Source organism: Odocoileus virginianus, chromosome 5 (assembly GCF_023699985.2).
Source record: "Odocoileus virginianus isolate 20LAN1187 ecotype Illinois chromosome 5, Ovbor_1.2, whole genome shotgun sequence".
Taxonomy (NCBI): domain Eukaryota; kingdom Metazoa; phylum Chordata; class Mammalia; order Artiodactyla; family Cervidae; genus Odocoileus; species Odocoileus virginianus.
In genome coordinates, this window is record NC_069678.1 from 92,998,226 (window position 1) to 93,018,340 (window position 20,115).

General features: G+C 49.2%; 1 protein-coding gene across 2 annotated transcripts in view; it reads right to left on the reverse strand.

The window, feature by feature from the left end:
* The window catches only part of INPP5D (inositol polyphosphate-5-phosphatase D), a 144,349-nt gene that overhangs the window by 89,903 nt on the left and 34,331 nt on the right, over positions 1-20,115 (reverse strand). The window lies entirely within an intron of this gene.

Sequence of the window (20,115 nt, forward strand, 5' to 3'; positions counted from 1 at the left end):
CAGGATATTTAGGGTCTCCTGGATGCTGTACCCTACGGCTCCTAACAGCATGCCCCAGCATCCTGCCCATCCTCCCTGTCCAGTTCCCTGATCCACCTCCCCTTGGTGTTCCATCCCAAGGAACCTGCCCCACTGTCTCCCCACTGGTCCAGCCAAAAACCCAGAAGACTGCCTCCCCCCCACCAACACACAGAGGGCAAAGCAGACAGTGTAAGGGAGGGAAAACATCCAGAAACGGACCAAGACCCAGAACCTGTCCTTGAGCCCTGTTCCTGGTGGTAACCCCAAATCGTGATAAGGATGTGTTCGCCTTCAGAGATTCCGCTTCTGTCTCTTCCCTTTACTCAGGCTCCACACTGGCCTCTCCATCTCTCTCGCCACATGTATTTGTGTGTGTAGTACAATGCACATACATATAAATTATACATGAGGGCACATTTGTGTGTTTGAGTATGTGGCTTAAGCTATTGAGTAGACTAGTAAAGAGTTTAACAAAAGAGTGTTTTGATTATTTTCAATAAATTCCCTTGCTTTCACAAAGCCCCACATTAAAGCAATTTCTTTTGAGCATCATCGAACAAGAGAGATCTCAGCAGCAGCAGCCAGGCTACCTAAAAAGTAACAAATAGGTTCAAAACCCAAAATGAGAGGCATAACAAAAATAATTTGACATGACACAGGGTCAATGAACTCGATTCACTTAGAGCAGTCCTGACAGGTGTCATATTGTTAAAGAATTTACAGCTAATGGATGACAAGCCATTAGGCATATGGAAAAAGGATGTGAAATATCAAGGAAAGTCAAGGTGAAATGACTCATGTGTGAGTCTGGAAAAGGGCTCTTAGCTGAAGGATGTCTGGGGAATGTGTGTCTGAGACAGCACATGAACTGTGGGAGTTAGATGCCCTGATGCTAAGACACATATTATTTTATGTACTGCTAACAGCTAAAGCATAAAACAAGATACACCATCATTCTGTGGGCACAGCTGACTTCAGAGATGTTTACATGACAAGCACCTTAGAGATGATGAAATATGCTGGATATTAAGCATGCAGAAGAACAGTTCTGTGTGTGTGTGTGTGTGTGTGTGTGTGTGTGTGTGTGTGTGTGTTGGTCTCTTAGTCATGTCTGACTCTTTGCGACCCCATGGACTATAACTTGCTAGGTTCCTCTGTCCATGTGATTTTCCAGGCAAGTATACTGTAGTGGGTAGCCATTTCCTTCTCCAGGGGATCTTCCCAAACAGAGATCGAACCCCAGTCTCCCACATTGCAAACAGACTCTTTACTGTTTCGACCACCAGGGGAGCCTGCAGAACAGAAGACTCTAAAATTCACCTAAACGCTATGGATCCAGTGAGTGGGGAGTGCTGTTGGTGAGAGAGAGACACTGGGCCCCTGCCCGTGCTAGGACTGAACACAGAGGCCGGGGAGCCACAGTCTGGCGAACGTCGGCTGCGGGCCATCCAGGTGGCCCAGGTTCCCAGGAAGGTAGAGAATGAGTCCGGTCTCCAGGAAGGGGGAGCTAACCGAGGAGTGGGCGTTTGGTGGCCCTGTGTGTGGAGGGTCACCTTCCTGCACGTGTTGTATCACAGCTCCCAGGAGGGGAGCAGCGAGGGCCAGCCTCAGGCACCTAAGGGACAGGGCTGCAGGCAGCAGATGACCCCAAAGCAGTCAGTGGGGAGGGAGCAGGCTGTCTGAGCAGGTGGACACAGACACACGGACGCAGAGAAAATGGTGAAGGCAGGACGCCAGTGGGGCCACAGGGCTCCGTGGGGGAGATGTCCCTGAGAAAATGTCCTCATAAGTCTCTGTCATTGGCACTGAGACTTGAAGGGCTTCTCAGACACTCCTTGAGAGCTGAGGTTCAAAGCACATTCAAGAGGGGCAGGAGGAGAGAAAGGTCAGGGTGCCCAGAGTTGTGGCGGCTCCTGAGCTGACCAGACTCATTCGGGGCGGGTCCGGACATGGGGGTTGGAGGCTCCGTGTGCCCAGGAAGGAGCAGCCCCGCCACGGCCTTCTCATGCCTGTGCTGGGTTGAGAAAGGCCCTCCATTGATGCAGGAGGATGGCCAAATCAAAGCCGACATTGGGAGTTGGGGCTTCCAAGAGGACAGTGCCTTGACCGTGGGGAACCGACACCTGGTCAAGTCCATATGTGCCTGCCCGAGGTGCAGCCCATTGTCAGGGGCAGGGTCTGCTTGCTGTCATGTCCCAGATGGAGCTGCAGGGCTGGACTGCTGGGGCAGGGGTGCTTGGCGATTAGTGCTTGGACGGACCTGCAGTACCGGGGTCAGGATGGACACTTGGGGGGAGAGAGGGACAGAGAAGACCCTCAGTGGGCCTGGGAGGGGGTACAGAGAAACGGCTGGGGGAGCGGAGGTAGCAGGGGAGCACTTCCCCCCTTTACACTGCTCCCCCAAACTGATCCCCCCAAAAGTGATGCCTTTTCAACAATTTAATGTAAAATGTCTGACTTTGAGGTTGTCAGATCCAGGCAGGAAACAGATGCCATGTTCAGCTGGGGGGGTTGGGAAGAATTCTAGTGGATGGGGTGTAGGAATACCAATAAGAGGGGGTGTGGCCCTCCACCGCCAGCCAAGTGGGGCCTCAGTGTCCACTCTGGGGCCTCAGTGTCCACTCTGGACCGACCACGGGGGAGGGTGGACTCGGGACCCTAAGTGGCTGCTGGCGCGGGAGCTGAGCCTCTGTGAAGCCAACCCCCGGACCCTATAGGAGGGAGTGGGCGCGGAAGGCCCCCACCCTCCATCACCCAGCTGTGCTTCGCATTTGCCCAACCCAACAGGAAACCGGGAGACTCGAGGGCATCTGGGGTTGAACGCAGCCAGCAGCCGCACATGGAGCCCGGGTGAGAAGACGCCCAGGAAGCGGTGGGAAGGGGAGTCCTGCGGGCAAGGGCAGCCCCCGCAGCCGGGGGGACCGGACAGGCTTCTGGGGCAGGGGCCGCCCTGGGTCCCTAACAGCCGCCAGACTGCCTTCCTCATTCTGCAGCTGCTGCCTTCCTGAAGAGATCCCCCAAGTCATTTTGAAACAGAGAAGGAAATCCTGAAGGCCCACGCTAGCCAAGCACTGTGGACGCTGCTCTGCGCAGTTACAGATAGAGGATTTCTGCTCCGTGACAGCCCTCGCTCCACAAACAGATACAAATGCCTTCTCTCTGGAGCAGACGCCTGGCACACAGATCAGACAGCATGATCTGAAAAAGCCCAGAGCAGCAACTCCTATGGTAAGTTGGCTTTTCATTCATGATGTGCGGGGCAAAGAGCAGGCAGCCCTCAGGGATTGACTGAATGGACATGACTTTATGTTCATCACCAAAAGTGATACAGAAGGGGAAAAAAAACCACACAGTTAGTTCAGATCCTGAGACAAAACACCTGACTGATTTCTTGCCTCCCTTTGCAGGTCTATGGAAATTTTCAGGTGATTTCCAGCAAGATCGTTTCAGGATCTGCAGACAGTGACTCATCAAGCCCAGCCAGGCCTACTCCCTCTACAAGCTGACAAGTTTTTGAAAAAGAGGGACTCTGCTTGGTTCAGCCTCACATGGTCACCCAAGTGCCTTGCGAGGGTAATGACAGGCCCTAGCCCTGTTCAGAGAGATGTGTGCCTTGCCTAAAACCAACCTCACCATTGAAAAGCTCTAGCTGGAGACACAGTAGTGTGGCTTGTTGAGCTGGGCCGGGAGAGGTCCCTTCACTCTAGGCCTTGGCACCTGTGCGTACCCACGTACAATACTCCTGGGAAGGTGCAGAGCACGGGAGGTGGGTGGGGGACGAAGCCCCTACACCACCCAGGCCACCAGGGTCTTTAAAACAAAGGACAGCGGATGTCCAGACTGTGGGTGGCTCGGGGCTGTGGCCTCTGAGAAAGGCTTTGTCCCCAGAACCAGTTCTTGGGCTCTGACTTTTGGGCGTGGTCCAGATGGAGGGGAAGCAGGGCAGGGAGGCCAGAGCGCTGGGCAGGCTGAACTTTCCCAGAAGATAATTTTAACTTCACACTGTCTGCTGCCTCTAAGTGGGGAACTGAAAGGAGGCAAGCCTCACCAACCCCTCCCAACCCCAGAAGGAAGCCGACTAGGGGGTCAGGAAGAGGCTGCTGCCTTCATTGTAAAATGAAAAGTATATAGAAGCATTGCGGAAATTTTACAAATAATGGGCAAGTGTTAAGAAGTGCGGTAGGGGAGGGGATTTGCTCATTACCTCACTACAGCAAAGTGTTTCTTTTAAGTCCATAGGAAAGTCTCTGAGCTCTGCCGTGCTCAGTAGTATCCGACTCTTTGAGACTCTACGGACTGTATCCTGCCAGGCTCCCCTGTCCATGGGATTCTCTGGGCAAGAATCCTGGAGTGGGTTGCCGTGTCCTCCTCTAGGGGATCTTCCCAACCCAGGGATCGAACCTGTGTCTTTTAAGTCTCCGGCATTGGCAGGCAGGTTCTTTACCACTAGCGCCACGTGGGAAGCCCAGGAGAGTCTCTAGAAAGATCTTAAGTGGGGAAAACAGCACTATTTGTCTGCTGTGAGGAGAACGGCAGGGAGGTGTGTGGGTGGCAGGTGTCAAGACCATTTCTGTTTTCCTGGTGCAGAGACCCCCAGCCCGAGGAGGCTGGAAGGGTGATGGAGGCCTCAGAGGCGGTAGTGGAGGAGAGCTGGATTCAGCCCAGGCCTCCGAGTTGCCAGACCTGGGGCTCCCACCCATCCAGGGAGGCAACTGCCATGATGGAGCGGAGCGAGAGGGAGCATGGAATCTGGCTGTCTGGACCCAGCACCCCTGTCCCACGTCCGCCCCCCAGTATCAGAGATCAGCCCTGCTGGGGCTGGACTCCCACCCCACCCTGTCCTGCCCGCCTCTCACGGTTTGGAAGCCATTTCCTCTAGCCCTGTCTCTGCCCTCCCCATCTCTGCCAGCCCCTCAAAGGCTTTCCTGGGTCTTCCTTCTGCCCTCAGGACTGGTCTGAATCTTTAATCGCCTCCTCTCCCCCCAAACCTCCAATTTGGGGAAAGGAGGGAGAGGTAGAGGGACCAGGCCATGGGTCTTGTGGTTCTGTTTGGCCCTGCAGAGTTTGGGTTTTGTTCTAAGAGCAGTGTAAGTGGGTGCTGCCCTGCTCCTGCCCCCCACCCCCGACATCCCCAGTCTGAACTGGGAAGGTACCATGGAGGGGGAGGGCATCAGGGTGGAGATGGACCTGGAGCAGCCTTGTTAACACCTGGGAGGGGATGGTATCTGACCCAGAATGGACAACAGAGGTGTCTCCTTAAAAGCCGATCAGCCCTTCCTCTTTCCCTGCACATCCCCTTCTTTTTTAAAGACACGTGCGATGATCTGTCTGCTTCCTTTCCCTGCTCTTCCTTTGAAGTGGCCGGAGCCCCTGGGGCATTGGGGCCAGGGCTGAGGAAGTGGTCAGCAGGCAGAGGATGTAGGTGGGGCAGGGAAGGTCAGGGCCTGGCCAGGGCCGGGGCAGCCGAGCAGGAGACTGGCAAATGATGAAAGAAAAGGGGAGATGCGAGCTGGGCTTCTTGCTGCCGGAGAAGGGAGTGGGGATAGACTGAACTGTGTCTGCAGTATCGGGCAGGAAGGGGAAGCATCAGTGTGAGTGCAGGTTAATATTTTTTATGAATGCAAGTAAATACTGATGCAGGTGTGTGAGTGTGTATGTTTGTCCACACACATTTCCTAGTTCTGTCTTCTAGGAGGATCCAGAAGCAATAACTCCCCAGTTGCAACGAGCCTACCTAAATACTGTAGTGCTAAGTCTAGTGCTAAGTCACTTCAGTTGTGTCTGACTCTTTGGGACCCCGTGGACTGTAGCCCACCAGGCTCCTTGTCCATGGGATTTTCAGGACAAGAATACTGGAGTGGGTTGCCATCTCCTTCTCCAGGGAATGTTCCCAACCCAGGGATAGAACCTGCATTGGCAGGCAGGTTCTTTATCACTAGCACTACCTGGGAAGCCCAGGTGTAAATACTGTAAGTCCCCTACATGTGAATGAGTTCCATTCTGAGAACAGGTTCATAAATCCAATTTGTTTGTAAGTCCAATAAAGTTAGCTTAGGTACCCAACTGACACAATTGGCCATATAGTACTATACTGTAGTAAGTTTATAATACTTTTCACACAAATAATATATAACAAACAATAGTAGGTCACCTTGAAAAGCTCAGTAGTACAGCATAACAGCTGGTATACAGGGGCTGGCATCAAGCGAACAGGCAAGAAGAGTTACTCAGTGGAGGGGGAGAGGAGGTTCAGCTAAAGGGTCACCAGCAATAGGAGACGGAGGGCAAGCTGCAATGTCGCTCATGCCTGACGCTGATGGAATGCACACTCGCATCCTTGAAAGTTCAAAACTTGAAGGTCTGTATGTAGGGGACTTACTGTACCACCCTCCACCAAGAAGAACCAGCTCCTTGGATGGCTGAACTTAAGAGTCGGAACAGGAAAGATATAAGGTGAGCCAGGAACATCTCTTACCCCAGAAAGTACATGTTCAAAAAATGATGCAGATTTGTCAAAAGGATGCAGGAGTCAGGAGACGACGGAAAGGATGGTTGAAAGGACCATCTGGCACAATCTGAGCATCAAAATGAATACTAAAAATAGTGATCATTTATTGAATAAAATAGGAGTTCATGAGTCTATACAGATGTAAACAAATGAGAGGAAAGCTCTTTTCCCAGTAGAATGCCAACTAGTAACTGTCATAGGGATGATGGGAACAGTCACTGTTTGGCAACCATCACAGTAATAATGGATTCGGGAAAGAATCAACAGACGCCAAAGATGCCAAGACTAGTGGGTGAGACTTTGAGGAGGAGTGGGCTCTCTAGATTGTTCCAACGTGTCTTCTCACAAAAGAGTGCATCCTTTAAAAGGGGAAGATAGTACCTTTTCAAAGAGGAAACTTGGCTAACCCCACTTTAACCAAGTGGCAAAGTTAACTTCCCCAGTAATGGGACAAAGTGACACGGTGCTCTCCTGGGCCCAGTACACGGAGGACACAGCAGTGCTTCTGTGGTATCTGCCAAAATGCAACCCCTGGACAGTTACATGGAGACACCTAAAAACCCCACTCTGACGGATAGTCTACAAAATTACCAGCCCATTCTCTGCAAAAATGCCAAGTTTCATCAATCTAGTCAATCCTAAAGGAAATCGACCATGAACTGATGCTGAAGCTGAAGCTCCAATACTTTGGCACCAGATGCGAAGAGCTGCCTCACTGGGAAAGACCCTGATGCTGGGAAAGCTTGAGGGCAAAAGGAGAACGGGGCAGCAGAGGATGAGATGGTTGGATGGCATCACTGACTCAATGGACATGAGTTTGAGCAAACTCTGGGAGATGGTGAAGGACAGAGAAGCCTGGCAGGCTGCAGTCCATGGGGTCGCAAAGAGTCAGACTGAGTAAGAAAGTGAAAGTGTTAGCCACTCAGTCATGTTCAACTCTTTTCGACTCCATGGACTGTAGCCTGCCTGCCAGGCTCCTCTGTCCGTGGGATTCTCCAGGCAACAGTACTGGAGTGGATTGCCAGTCCCTTCTCCAGGGGATCTTCCCAACCCAGGGATGGAATCAGGGTCTCCTGCATGGCAGGCAGATTCTTGCCCATCTGAGTGACCAGGGAAGTCCCTAACGACAAGGGATGTAATATTTACAAGCAACAAGGGATCCTGAATTAAACTTTGGTCCAGAGGGGCAGGTATAAATAAATAAATATTTGTTTATATATGAGTATATATATATTTTATATTTTATAAATATGTGTAGTGAAAGTGAAAGTCACTTTGTTGTGTCAGACTCTTTGTGACTCCATGGACTATACAGTCCATGGAATTCTTTAGGCCAGAATACTGGAGTGGGTAGCCTATCCCTTCTCCATGGATATTCCCGACCCAGGAGTCAAACCAGGGTTTCCTGCATTGCAGGTGGATTCTTTACCAGCTGAGCTACTAGGGAAGTGCTTAAATATGTGTATGTAAAACATAAACAAATATTTATTTTTAATATAAATATTAAATAATATCTATATATTGCTATAAAGGGCATTATTAAGACAACTGGAGAAATTTGACTGGGATCTGAAGAGTCTATGTTAATTTCCTGATTCTGATGGTTGAACAATGGTTATGTAAGAGATAGTACATATCATTTAGGAAAAACACATTGAAATATTTAGGAGTAATGGGTTATTGTCAGCAACTGACTCTCCAATAATTAAAAAAATAATAATAGCACGAGAGCAAGAGAATGAGAAACTTATTATGCTAAAATGTTGACTGGGGAAAGTGAATGAAGGGCATATGAGAAATTTTTGTGCTATTCTTGAAACATTTCTGTAAATCTGATGTTATTTTCAAAATAAAAAGTGAAAAAGATAATCAGGGTGGAAAAGATCTATATCCTAATCAGGATAGTGGTTCTATGTAAATACTCCTTTGAAATATACATTGTAATAAAAAGTTTTTAAAAAATTAGAGTGTGTAACCTAGATCATTTAATTAATGTTCACACAAGAACAGACACACACCCAAACGGGGAGGGGTTTAAAAGATCTTGTCCAACTCCTTTCAGAATAACAAGGAGATTTTTCAAAAAACTAGAACAAATCCAAAATGTACACAGAACTGCAAAAGAGCCAGAATTGCCAAAGCAATCCTGAGGGAAAAGAACAAAACTAGAGGTATAACCGTCCCAGACTTCAGACTATACTGCAAAGTTACAGTAATCAAAACAGTGTGATACTGGCACAAAAACAGACACATAGATCAGTGGAACAGACTAGAGAGCCCAGAAGTAAACCCATATATCTATCATCAATCTGTTACAAAAGGGCAAGAATATATATAGAGAAAAGAGTCTCTTCAATAAGGGTGTGCATGCTAAGTCACTTCAGTTGTGTCCAGCTCTTTGCAACTCAGGCTTCTCTGTCCACAGGACTCTCCAGGCAAGAATACTGGAGTGGGTTGCCATTCCCTTCTCCAGGGAATCTTCCCAACTGAAGGATCAAACCCACAGTGTCTTATATCACCTCCTTTGGCAGGTGGTTTCTTTACTATTAGCACCACCTGGGAAACCCCTTCAACAAGTAGTGGTGGGAAACTTGAACAGACACTCTTGGACTAGAACATTCCCTCATACTTTATACAAAAATAAACTCAAAATGGTTTCAAGATCTAAATATAAGACATAAAATCATAAAACTAAAGAGAGCATAGGTGGAACACTCTTTGACATAAATTGTAGCAATATGTTCTTGGATCAGTCTCCTAAGGCAAAAGAAATATAAACAAAAATAAACAAATGGGACCTAATTAAACTGAAAATCTTTGCACACAAAAAAGGAATCCATCAACAAAATGGATCAATAAAACCTATAGAATGGAAGAAAATATTTGCAAATTATGAGACCAAAAACAGGTTAATATTTAATGTACAAATAGCCCATACAGTTCAATAAAAAATGGGCAGAAGATTTGAATAGACATTTTTCCAAAGAAGACATACAGACGGCTAACAAGCACATGAAAAGGTGCTCAACATCGCTATTAGAGAAATATAAATGAAAATCACAGTGAGGAATCACCTTGCAGTTGTCAGAATGCCTATCCTCAAAAAGCCTGCAAATAACAAGTGCTGATGAGGTTGTGAAGAGCAAAGAATCCTTGTACATTGTTGACAGGAATGTAAATTGGTGTGGCCACTTATGGAAAGCAATATGGAGGTTCCTTTAAAAACTAAAAATAGAACCAGACTGTGATCCAGCAATTCCACTCCTGGGTTTAAACCTAGAAAAAATGAAAACACTAATTCGAAATGATACATACACTCCTTATGTTCATAGAAGCACAATTTATAATAGCCAAAACATGGAAGCCACCTTACTGTCCCTCAACAGACGGCTGGATTATAAAGATGTGGTATACCCACAGAACAGAATATTAGCCATAAAAAAGAACGAAATGACGCCATCTGCAGCAACATGGATGGACCTCGAGAATACTATGCTTAGTGAAATAAGTCAGATAGAGAAAGAGAAACACTGTATGACATCACTTTTAAGTGAAATCTAAAAAATAGTACAAATGAATGAATATATAAAACAGAAACAGGCTCACAGATATAGTTATCATACTTGTTATCAAGTAGGAGAAGCAAGAGGTGAAGGACAAATTAGTAGCATGAGATTAAGAGATACGAACTACTACATATAAAATAGATAAGCAACAAGGATGTACTATATATACAGCATAGGGAATTACACCCTATAATGATACATAGTGTGCAAAAATGCTGAATCACTCTGCGTACTCCTGAAATTAGCACAGTATGGTAAATCAGCTATACTTCATTTTGTTAAAAATGTATCTTGTCTAAAAATGTCTATTTATTTTAATTGCAAGAAAGCTTTTCCCGTCTATATATTTCTGGAAGTCTCTGTACAAAAACTACATCCTGGAAACATCTTGGATGCTCAGATAATCTTAATAATACTGGTATATGAAGAATAAAAGACAATCACTGAACCGCTTAGCGTAAGTGGATGGAGGTGAGATAGCAGGTGGCCCTAGTGGTCATGGTAACCGCCTGCTAATGCAGGTAGACGTGGGGGTTTGATCCCTGGGTCGGGAAGACCCCCTGGAGTAGGAAATGGCAACCCGCTCCAGTATTCTTGCCTGAAGAATCCATGGACAGAGGAGCCTGGCGGGCTGCAGTCCATGGGGTTGCAGAGTCAGACACGACTGAAGTGACTTAGCACGCACGCATGCACAATAGGTGTGCATGCTGTCAACTGACCCGGGGGCGGGGCAGCACTCAGTCACTCACACTTTTCGGGCTGGGGCTGAAAGCCACTGCTGAGCAGGGCAGGTTTTGATTTGATTTGTGACCAGGAGTCGGGAATGGGGGCTGGGGCGGGGGCAGCCTGGCGGGACAGGAAGGGCAGGGGGCTGGGGTAGGTACTGACATAGTTTCTTTTTCTCCTAGGCCCCACGGGCTTGGTTTAGCTTCCAGGAAAAAATAAGAGAGAGATGAGACTGAAGCCAGGTTTTGGGCGAGCAGAACCTGACAGACTGGTAGATGGGCCTTGGCACTTAGCACAAAGCCAGGCAGGGAGGGACGAGGACCCTGGTGTTCTTTGGTGCACAGGGCAGCGTGGAACTTCTTCGAGTGTCTAGCCTGCCACGGCCCCGCACGAGCAGGAGACGGGAAGGATGCCCCGTGTGGAGCTGCCACTGGACGGTCAGAATGTGGCAGCACCACTCGCTGGACAATTTGAAGAGGCCACCTTCTGGTGGTCAAGCTGCAGGGAGCTGGAGCTGCCCTGTCTCAGAAAAGGCCTGGTGGTGTGGGTTCTTGTGCCGGAAGGCTGTGAGTGGCACCTGCAGGATGGAAGAGGTGGGTGGAGAAGGTGAGTTCTCCAGGTCTGGGTCCAGGTCCCAGGGAGGGGAGTCCTCCTTTCCTTGGGTCTTGTTTTGAAACTGGACAATCCTGAGTATTAGTCCCTCAGGAAAAAGCTGGTCACGGTGATAAGGACAAAGTTCCCTGCTGTGCGTCCTGGGTCAGGGGCAGGGGAGGGAGCCCTCAACAGGGGTTTCCTGGAGCCTCTCTGGCCCTTTGCAGGTGAGGGTCCCTCTTCCCAAAATGAAGAAGCTGGAACAGGGCGAGCCGCATTAGCTGTGTTATCTAATTTCCAGTCTCTCTAGTATCACATGTGGGAGCCACTGCCCCATCCTACAGATGAGAAAACTGAGTTTCGGAGAGGTAGGGCCGCTTGCCTGGTGATCAGAGACATGGTCAGAAGAGCAGTCAGTGCTGAGGGGACATTTCGAGAAGAGGAAGGGGATGGGAGGTGGTGGGTGGGGGGACTTTCTAGCTAGACACAAGGGCAGGGTCTGGACACAGGGCCCCACCGACTCGGGGTGCAACCAGGTGACAGGAGATCCTCCTGCAGACTCCAGCTTCCAGCAGCTCAGCGGGCGGCTGGTGGTGAGAAAGCTGGCATGTGGGCGAAGCGCTTATCCAGGGTGAGAGCAGGCCCCTTCCACAGGGTGGTGGGTGGTATCAGGAGGGGAGTGGCTGACACCTGCTATCTGTGGGCACAGTTCCGTCTCCACTACCTGCCCCGTGGGCAGGGTCCTAAAGCCACTTGTCTGGGGGTTTGAAGAGGGTAAGAGCCAACACCAGTTTTGTTCTGAGCCTTCTGTAGGCAGAAGGGAGGGATGTGGCAGCTCTGGGCGGAGGCATGAGGCTTAAAGGAAGAAATGGGGAGACTGGGTGTCAGGCCAGCCCAACCCCACCCGTCAGCAGCAGCCAGAGGGACATCGCTGCTCTAAGTTCACACTGGGGAGCCCCCGGGCCCCCTTCTGCCCAGATCCAGAGGTCCCGGCACTGGTGGGAGTGGGCTGTGTCTCATGCCCAGCCAGCAGGCTGGGGTCTCCCATCTACCTTGTTCCTCCAGCCCCCGTCGCCTGAGGCTGGGTTCTTCAGCTTTGCTCTCTCCTCGTTTTGGGCAGACTTCCCAGAACCGCTTGGCATGGGCTCTGCTCGCCCTCCAGTCTCCACGCTCACTTCTACACCTACATCCTTCCCTGAGTTTCAGGGCTGACACCCCCACTTCCCCACCCACGCCCCCTCCTTGGGCCTGCAGTCCCCCACCACTTGCTTCCTATAGCCATTCCTCCCGGGTTGCCCCTGACCGGCCACGCACCCAACATAGCTAGTGACTGGCAGGCCTGCCTCCTGCAGCCTCCCACTGGCAGAGCCCCAGGTGCCAGGTCAATTCCCAGACATGTGTGTCCCGTAGGCTCGTTCAGTTTTTTTGTCTGTGAGTGGGATCGACACTGGGATGTTGAGATCATAAGGCCCCAAATCTCTGCCTTTCACTTTCCGATATTTGAGCCCTGGGAGTAAGTCCTGCATTCTCCTTGCAGACTGAGCAGCCGACAAAGTGCTTTGAACCACTCACATCAAAGGAGCTACAGGCAGGGGGACTGGGATGCTTACACCTCTAGCAGGTACTGAAATGATAGCTCTCAGATGCATCATCTGAGGTTGGTGTCATCACAGTCGGAGTAAGAGGGCAGAGGACCACAGCACTGCCTGCTAGCACCCAGTCTGTGTGCTTCAACAGTGGAACCCTCATCTGGGGGCCTGCAGTGAAGACCCTGGGAGAGGATGGATCCTTTGTCAGGAGAGGCACAGCTGACAGCTTAGAAATCGAATTACACTCAGCATCACAGAGAGGTTGTCAGCTAACTATGGAAAAGGTCTCTCTGCTTTCTCTAAGCACTCACATGAACAGACGCCAGGAGGATGAAGAAGGGGTGCCCTGCTGTAGAATTTTGCAGCCACAGCCTCCATCATGGTACCGAGGGTGCTGTCACTGCACTAGAGCACAAAGAACTTACATCCTTGTCCCATCGATGTTGGGCTTGGCCATGCCGCTTGCTTTGATCAAAGCAATGTAGGCCAAAGTGTCAGTTCCCAGCTCAGAGCTTCATGGACATTGTGGGTTTCTGTTTGCCACTCCTGGGCCTCTGTGATCTGATGAGAAGAGGTACCCCAGCAAGCTGCCAGCCCCCCAGCATGGGCCAAGAATAAAGATGTGAGGAGCAGGAGCAGGCCCATATCTAACTGGAAACCTGGAGTCCAGCTGAGTTCAGGAGAGCCCCGCCTGGCTCAACCAACAGCCCCAGGAGAGGAAAATAAATGTTTGTTGTTGTAAACTCCTGAGATTTTTTTGAGTGTTTGTTACACAGCAAATGCTGACAAATACAAGTTTGAAGAGAAGAATGAATTTTTCCTGAAATGCTACCTCCTCTTATCGAACGTTCATGACATAATTTCTCCATTTACCAGTGAGAAAGCTGAAGCTCCAAGAGGTTAGGTAACGAGTTCAATGTCACACAACTTGTATGATCATCAGGACCTGCCACAAGGGACACACCCACATTCTCTGCACACCAGCTCTCCAGAGGCCACTGTCCTGCTACCTCATCCTTCCTGTAGACCTCCAGGCCTCTCGGGGCCCTGTCATCTTTCTGATGGGTCTGAACCCCACTGTAGCACCAGAGATCCTGTCCCCACATCTCCCTCTACTCCCTACACATCTGTAGGTCCTGCCTCTCAAAGCCACTATCTGGGCTCAGCTTGTCAGCCCACCTTCTGCACCTGGGCGGGGCTGGAGTAGACCAGAGCTGGCGGCTCCTCAAGCCAGCAGGCAGGCCACCCACCTGTGCTAACCTCTTACCATGTGCCCCACCCAGGGCTGGGCCAGGGGCATTCGACAGGGATCAACAGAGACCCAGGCCCTGCCCACAGCCTAGCAGAGAAGCAAGATGTGAGACAATAAACAAGTGAAAGCAAGATGTGAGACAATAAACAAGTGAATGATGACAAGCTGCAGTGGCTGAAAGATGTCAGTGCCTTGGGAGGGTACTGCAAGTGGACTAAGCCTGGTAGGTCAGGGAATTATTCTTTAACGAGAAAACACTTAGGCTGAAATGCAAAGGCTGGAAGAGTGGTTGCCCAGGTCACGAGACCAGGAGAGGAAATGCTGACAAAGGCAAGTCTGAAGGGAAGGAGGAAGGAGGCACCACGACAGGTAGTTACCGAGCAGCATGTGCACACTACTGGGGCTGATATAAACGTGTGGTTTCTCGCCACACTCAGGTCCTTATCTGGAATGTGGTAGGTGTCTTATCCAGGCCCCAGATCCCCTTACCATCTATGCCCCGCCCCCTCTCTCCTGGGGGCTCTGTGCTTTGGTGCTCAAGGCTTGAAACCGCAAACTTAAGTGATTCTGCTTGCAAGCTGGAGCCACCTCATTCATGTGAGATCCAGGAGAAGCCAGGCAGTCTGATTCTCTGTGCCCGAACCAGCTAACTCATGCCCGGATGCAGCCCAGTGCTTCGCCTTGGTGCAGGACAAACCCGGATGTGTAATTCTTACCCCAGAGCTCCCTGTAGGGTCAGGCTGGCTCTGAGACTTCACCTGAAATTGTACCTTTGCTTGGCTTCTCTTCTTCACCCATCCTGTGTCCCCCACTCTCTCACTGGGTTCTCCGGGGACACTCTCTTTAATCAATCATTGATACCCAAGCTGGGGGTCTGCTTCTGAAAGAACCTGACTTTTGACAGTCAGCTCCCCAAATCAGTCCTTTCACTTGTCTGTCTCAAACCCTCCATCAACAGCTTGATCCAAGGATTTACCCTCAACCCAAGCCCCTCACCAAAAGCAAAGAATTTGGACCCTCACTTGATGGAAGACTTGATCAGACTTAAAGTCCTTAGCTTCCTCTTCCTCCCCTAAATGTGACTGCCCACGAGGACCACCACTCCTTGCTCCCTCCTTCTCTCCCTGCTGGGCTCAGCAGACTCTCAGCTCATATCCTACCTCACTCTGCACAAACCAGTTGAAAATCTAACTCTGTGATGGGGCCTCTGGTCCTGTGGGTCCCTAAGCTGCCAAGAGGGAATATAGGGTGTCAAGTGAGACTGGACATGCTCGGAAACTCAGCACTGAGGTGACAAGATGAATCATGTATTTACTTCCACATTGAGAATGAATGAACAAATAGATGAATACTGTTTTGAGAAGCCAATCAAACTCACTTAAGTTTCTGTCAGTCTTACCATTTTACAGATGAAGAAACTGAGGCTCAGAAAGGCCAGACGACTTGTAAGTAGCAGCACCAGGACCCCAACTCAGGTCTCAGGGCCCTTACTCTCACTTCTGTGCTCCTGGACTCTGAAAGGCTGCTGTCCTCCGTCTCAGCCTGCAGTGTTCTGAAACCTTTGGTATGAGGAAGCCTACTTTGAACTCCACCCAAAGGACCTTATTTACTAATGGATATTACATAATTAAAAGCCTCTCTCCCTTCCTTCCTCCCTCAACATCTGGTGTTGTATAAAGAATTCCGGGAGTGTAGACCAGTGCAGCCATTCCAGAGAGCAATCAGATACAATTTAGACAAATTAAATATGTGAATATCCCACGAGCCAGCAATTTCACCCCTGGGCCCATTCTCCAGGGCTTACCTTGGACCACCTATGTGGATGGTCATCGCAGGTTTGTTTGTGGTGGAGAGACCTTGGGGGAGCTGAGTGCCCATCATGGGGAGAGTGGATGGGTAGTGTGTGGCCAAGGTGTACAAGGGAGTGTTATGCAGCAGCTAGAAGCAGACTAGATGCGTATGTAGCAACATGCTAGGGTCCTTTGGTGGAGAAAGTAGAAAAGAGAATGAGGACTCGGGTATCACTCAGCACATTAAAAATGCATGCGTGCCAAACAACAGTATGTATTTTGTAAGAACCTATTCAGATACAAAGACACCCACTCAGTGGTTGCCTGTTAAAGGGAGGGTTATGCAAGTGCAATGTGGGGCTAGGAGGGGTTAAAACAGCTTGTGAAGACTCGGCTTTATAGTGAGAAGGCGCTGCGGCTTTGATCACGTAATCTGATTGCAAAAGTTGGGCACTTTGTTGTGGCCTTTCTGATTTGACCTGAACTAATTACCAAAATCTTCTGGGTCTCAGTTTCCTCCTTGGTCAAATGGGAAGGGAAAAGTGGGCAAGGGGAAGTAATATTCAGTTAGAAAGCAGTGTGGCCCAAAAGAAAAGGCACAAAATCTGAAGTCTGACGTGTCAGCGAAGTAGGCAGGGTGGGAGACACTAGGGTGAGGTGGGGACTACGGCACATTGGAGAAATGTCCGCTGAAAGGGACCAGCTTCTGCTCAGCTCCAGTTATATTCCCGTGGGGTAACTCAAGCCAAGAGTTGCCAAAAATTCAAAACATTCAGGGAAAGATAAAAATATAGATTCTTAGATAAAAATCTCATGTTTTTAATTCTTGCAGCTAATCTTTTAAAAACAGACCACAGCAGTCACATATTCAGACCTTAGCTCCAACATTCAGTAGCTGTATGGCCTGGAGAATGGCATGCAGCTATCTAAGGCTGAGCCAGTTTTCTGGTTCCTGAATGAGGATTCTCAGATCTACTCAGCCAGGTATTAAAATGGGCTTGTATAATAAGTCCAGAACATGCTCCACTATCATCAAGGGAGTATCTGCTCTGTGTTGAATATGCTAATTAATACTGTATCAACTCCTGCTTTTCAGATGAGTAAGCTGAAGCTCAGAGGAATGAAAAATTAACAAGAGTCAGGTAGAAAAAATGTCTTCTCCAAATGTGATGAAAAGGAATGGGTAAAACTGAATTGAAATAATGTATAAATGAGGGTCTGGGGATTAAATGGGCTCTACGTAAAGTGGAAGTGATTATTAATCTGTCTGAGCCCTAACAAGTTACAGGAGCCTCTAATTAAGACATCTATGGTTCCAGGGGAACTTCCCCAGTGGCTCCATGGGTGAAGAATTCGCCCGCAAGGCAGAAGACACAGGAAACGTGGGTTTGATCCCTGCGTGGAGAAGATCCCCTGGAGGAGGAAATGGCAACCCTCTCCAATATTCTTGCCTGGAGAATCCCATGGACAGAGAAGCCTGATGGGCTACCGTCCAAACAGTCACAAAGAGTCAGACACCATTAAGAGATTGAGCATGCCGCTTGGTCGCAGGGACTTCCCTTGTGGTCCAGTGGTTAAGACTCTATGCTCCCAATGCAGGGGGCCCAAGTTCTATCCTTGGTCAAGGAACTAGATCTCACATGCCACAGCTGAAAATCCTGTATGCCACAACTAAAGATCCTGCATATTGCAACGAAGACCTGGTGTAGTAAAAAAAAAAAAAAAGAAGAAGAAGAAAGAAAAAAAAAAAAGACATCTTTCTCCCAGAGGCAGCAGACCTCACTGGGCAGTAGCTAGCATGGGTTTATCACGGACCAGGGGTGTGCTGAGGCCCACCTGTGCCTATGCCTATTTGTTCTGGCTCAAAAGCCAATTTTTCCGGAATCCCAAGAGCTTGTTGTGAAATGATGCCACTATGGTGGAGGCGCTGGTGAGAGCATTCACGCCACAGAAACTGGCCAACATTGCAGACCAGAGCTTTGCTTTCTTCCTGGAGAACCGACTGTCAAAACGTCTGCCAATGCAGGGGCCCTGTGCCATTTATCACTAGCAAAATCATTGTCTCAGTTCTTAGAGGCCTGGCTTCCTGTGCACACATGCATGCCTCACCCTCTGCGTGGCCTGATCTCTGGAAGCAACACTGCATCAGGAAGAAGTACCGTAGACACCAGATGGTTAACGTTTCATGGTGGGAAAGCAGAGGGGATTACTGTTCAGTGAGGAAGAAAAACACTTTGTAATGAAGATGGCAAAGGCACAGATCTAAACAGGAAGCTTTCAGCCTGCCTTGCTGGGGAGGTGGGATCGTCTGAAGCTATGAGACGCTGAAAAGGAAGAAGAGCAAAGCGTTGTGGTTGGCAGGGTACAGTGACACGTGTGGGTTGTCCAGGCCCGCAGCGGGGCTCACCCTCGACCTCTGGGGGACAGTGGCACAGGGCAGGCAGACAGGAGTGGATGGGCAGCTTGAGGTAAACATCTGCCGTGCAGAGGAACCGAAAGTCACCGTTTGCAGGCTCCTGCTGCTCTGAGGAAGTGACAAAGGCACCCTTCCACCATGAGACTGAAGCCCTGGACAGAAAGGGGGATTGCAACGATACCTGCTTCTACAGAAACCAAGCCTCATCCCGGGGAAGGAAGAGATGAGAGAGCTCCGCGGTGGAGAAGGACAAAGAGTCAGGGACCGGAAGCTGTGATGCACACAAGGCAGTTGAGTGAGCTTTGCATCCACCCCAGGCGAGATGCTAGATCAGCTTACTGACAGCATGGTTTGTAAGAGGCGCTAAAGCAAGGGGTGACCCTTGGAGCCAGCAGGGGTTCACTGGGGCGAGACCAAGCTGGCTACTGTTAAGATAGTAGAAGGTCAATTTATGTTTGCTAGCCTGATGAACTAGATCATTTGTTGCATCTGACAGAGATCATGGCTCAATTGCCTACAGAGGCAGGGCAGGTGATATAAACGAGAGGAGCTGGCTGGGAGTGAGACAGTAGGAAGAGGTGGGGACTGTGATACATCAGAGTGAAATCCCTCCGTGAAAGGCAGGAGCTTTCACTCGGCTCCAGGTACATCACATGGGATCATGTGCGTCTCAGGTTACCAGCTTCCAAATTTTCTAGGGAAGCTAAAAATTCAGTATTATGTAAAATCTCTGAATTTCCATATTTTAAAATTATTATTTTTTATTTATTTTTTGCCCACGCTGTGTGACTCACGGGATCTTAGTTCCCCAGCCAGGGAGTGAACCCAGGCCCTGGCAGTGGAAGCGCTAAATCCTAACCACCAGACCTCCAGGGAATTTCCAAAATCTCTGAATTTTTAAAGAATACCTTTAATTGGTTCATAATTTTTAAAAAAATGTCAGGCAAATAGAGCACCAAATCCAATGCAGGGGCTGCCAGTTTGTGCTCTCTAGTATAATCTATATAGATTTCAATAAAGCATTTTATGATCTTCATCGGTGATCTTTGTTGAGAACCACATGGAGGAATATTGGCTCGGCGGAGAAGATACCAGCGTCAGTCTGGATGTAGGTTTCTGCTGCTATTGGGGTCTCCCTCTCATTTACATCAGCAATTCCAATTAGGATCCAGGAAGTAGACTTATAACTGTGAGGCTCCCACCAAGCTAGGAGGCATCTCGGATATGTTGGATGACAGACAGAACCAGGTCAAAGCAGGGCTTAGTGGTCTAGAGTGAGGGGCTGGTTACAGAGAAGACCCTCCTGGGCACCGACCCCACGGCGACGCTTGTCAGTATCCCATCCCCTCTGCCATTCCAGTTTGAGCATTGTTTGCTAGGTCCCTTCTTGGCACTACCATTTTTGGCCTTTTTTTTCCTTTAATGAAAATTTTTATTTCCTTATCTTTGTTATGCATCCTCCTTCCAGAGCAGAAACATCCTCCAAAATCAGGAGCAAGACAAACAGGGAATGTCATTGCCACTAACGTACATCACTTCACTGCAGGTTCCAGGCAGCATGAAACAAGTCAAAACAACTTCCCTCCCTGCAAAAGACTCATATTGAGAAGAAAAGACAAATCTGAATTTGTTACTGAATTCAGTAACTCAGAAAGA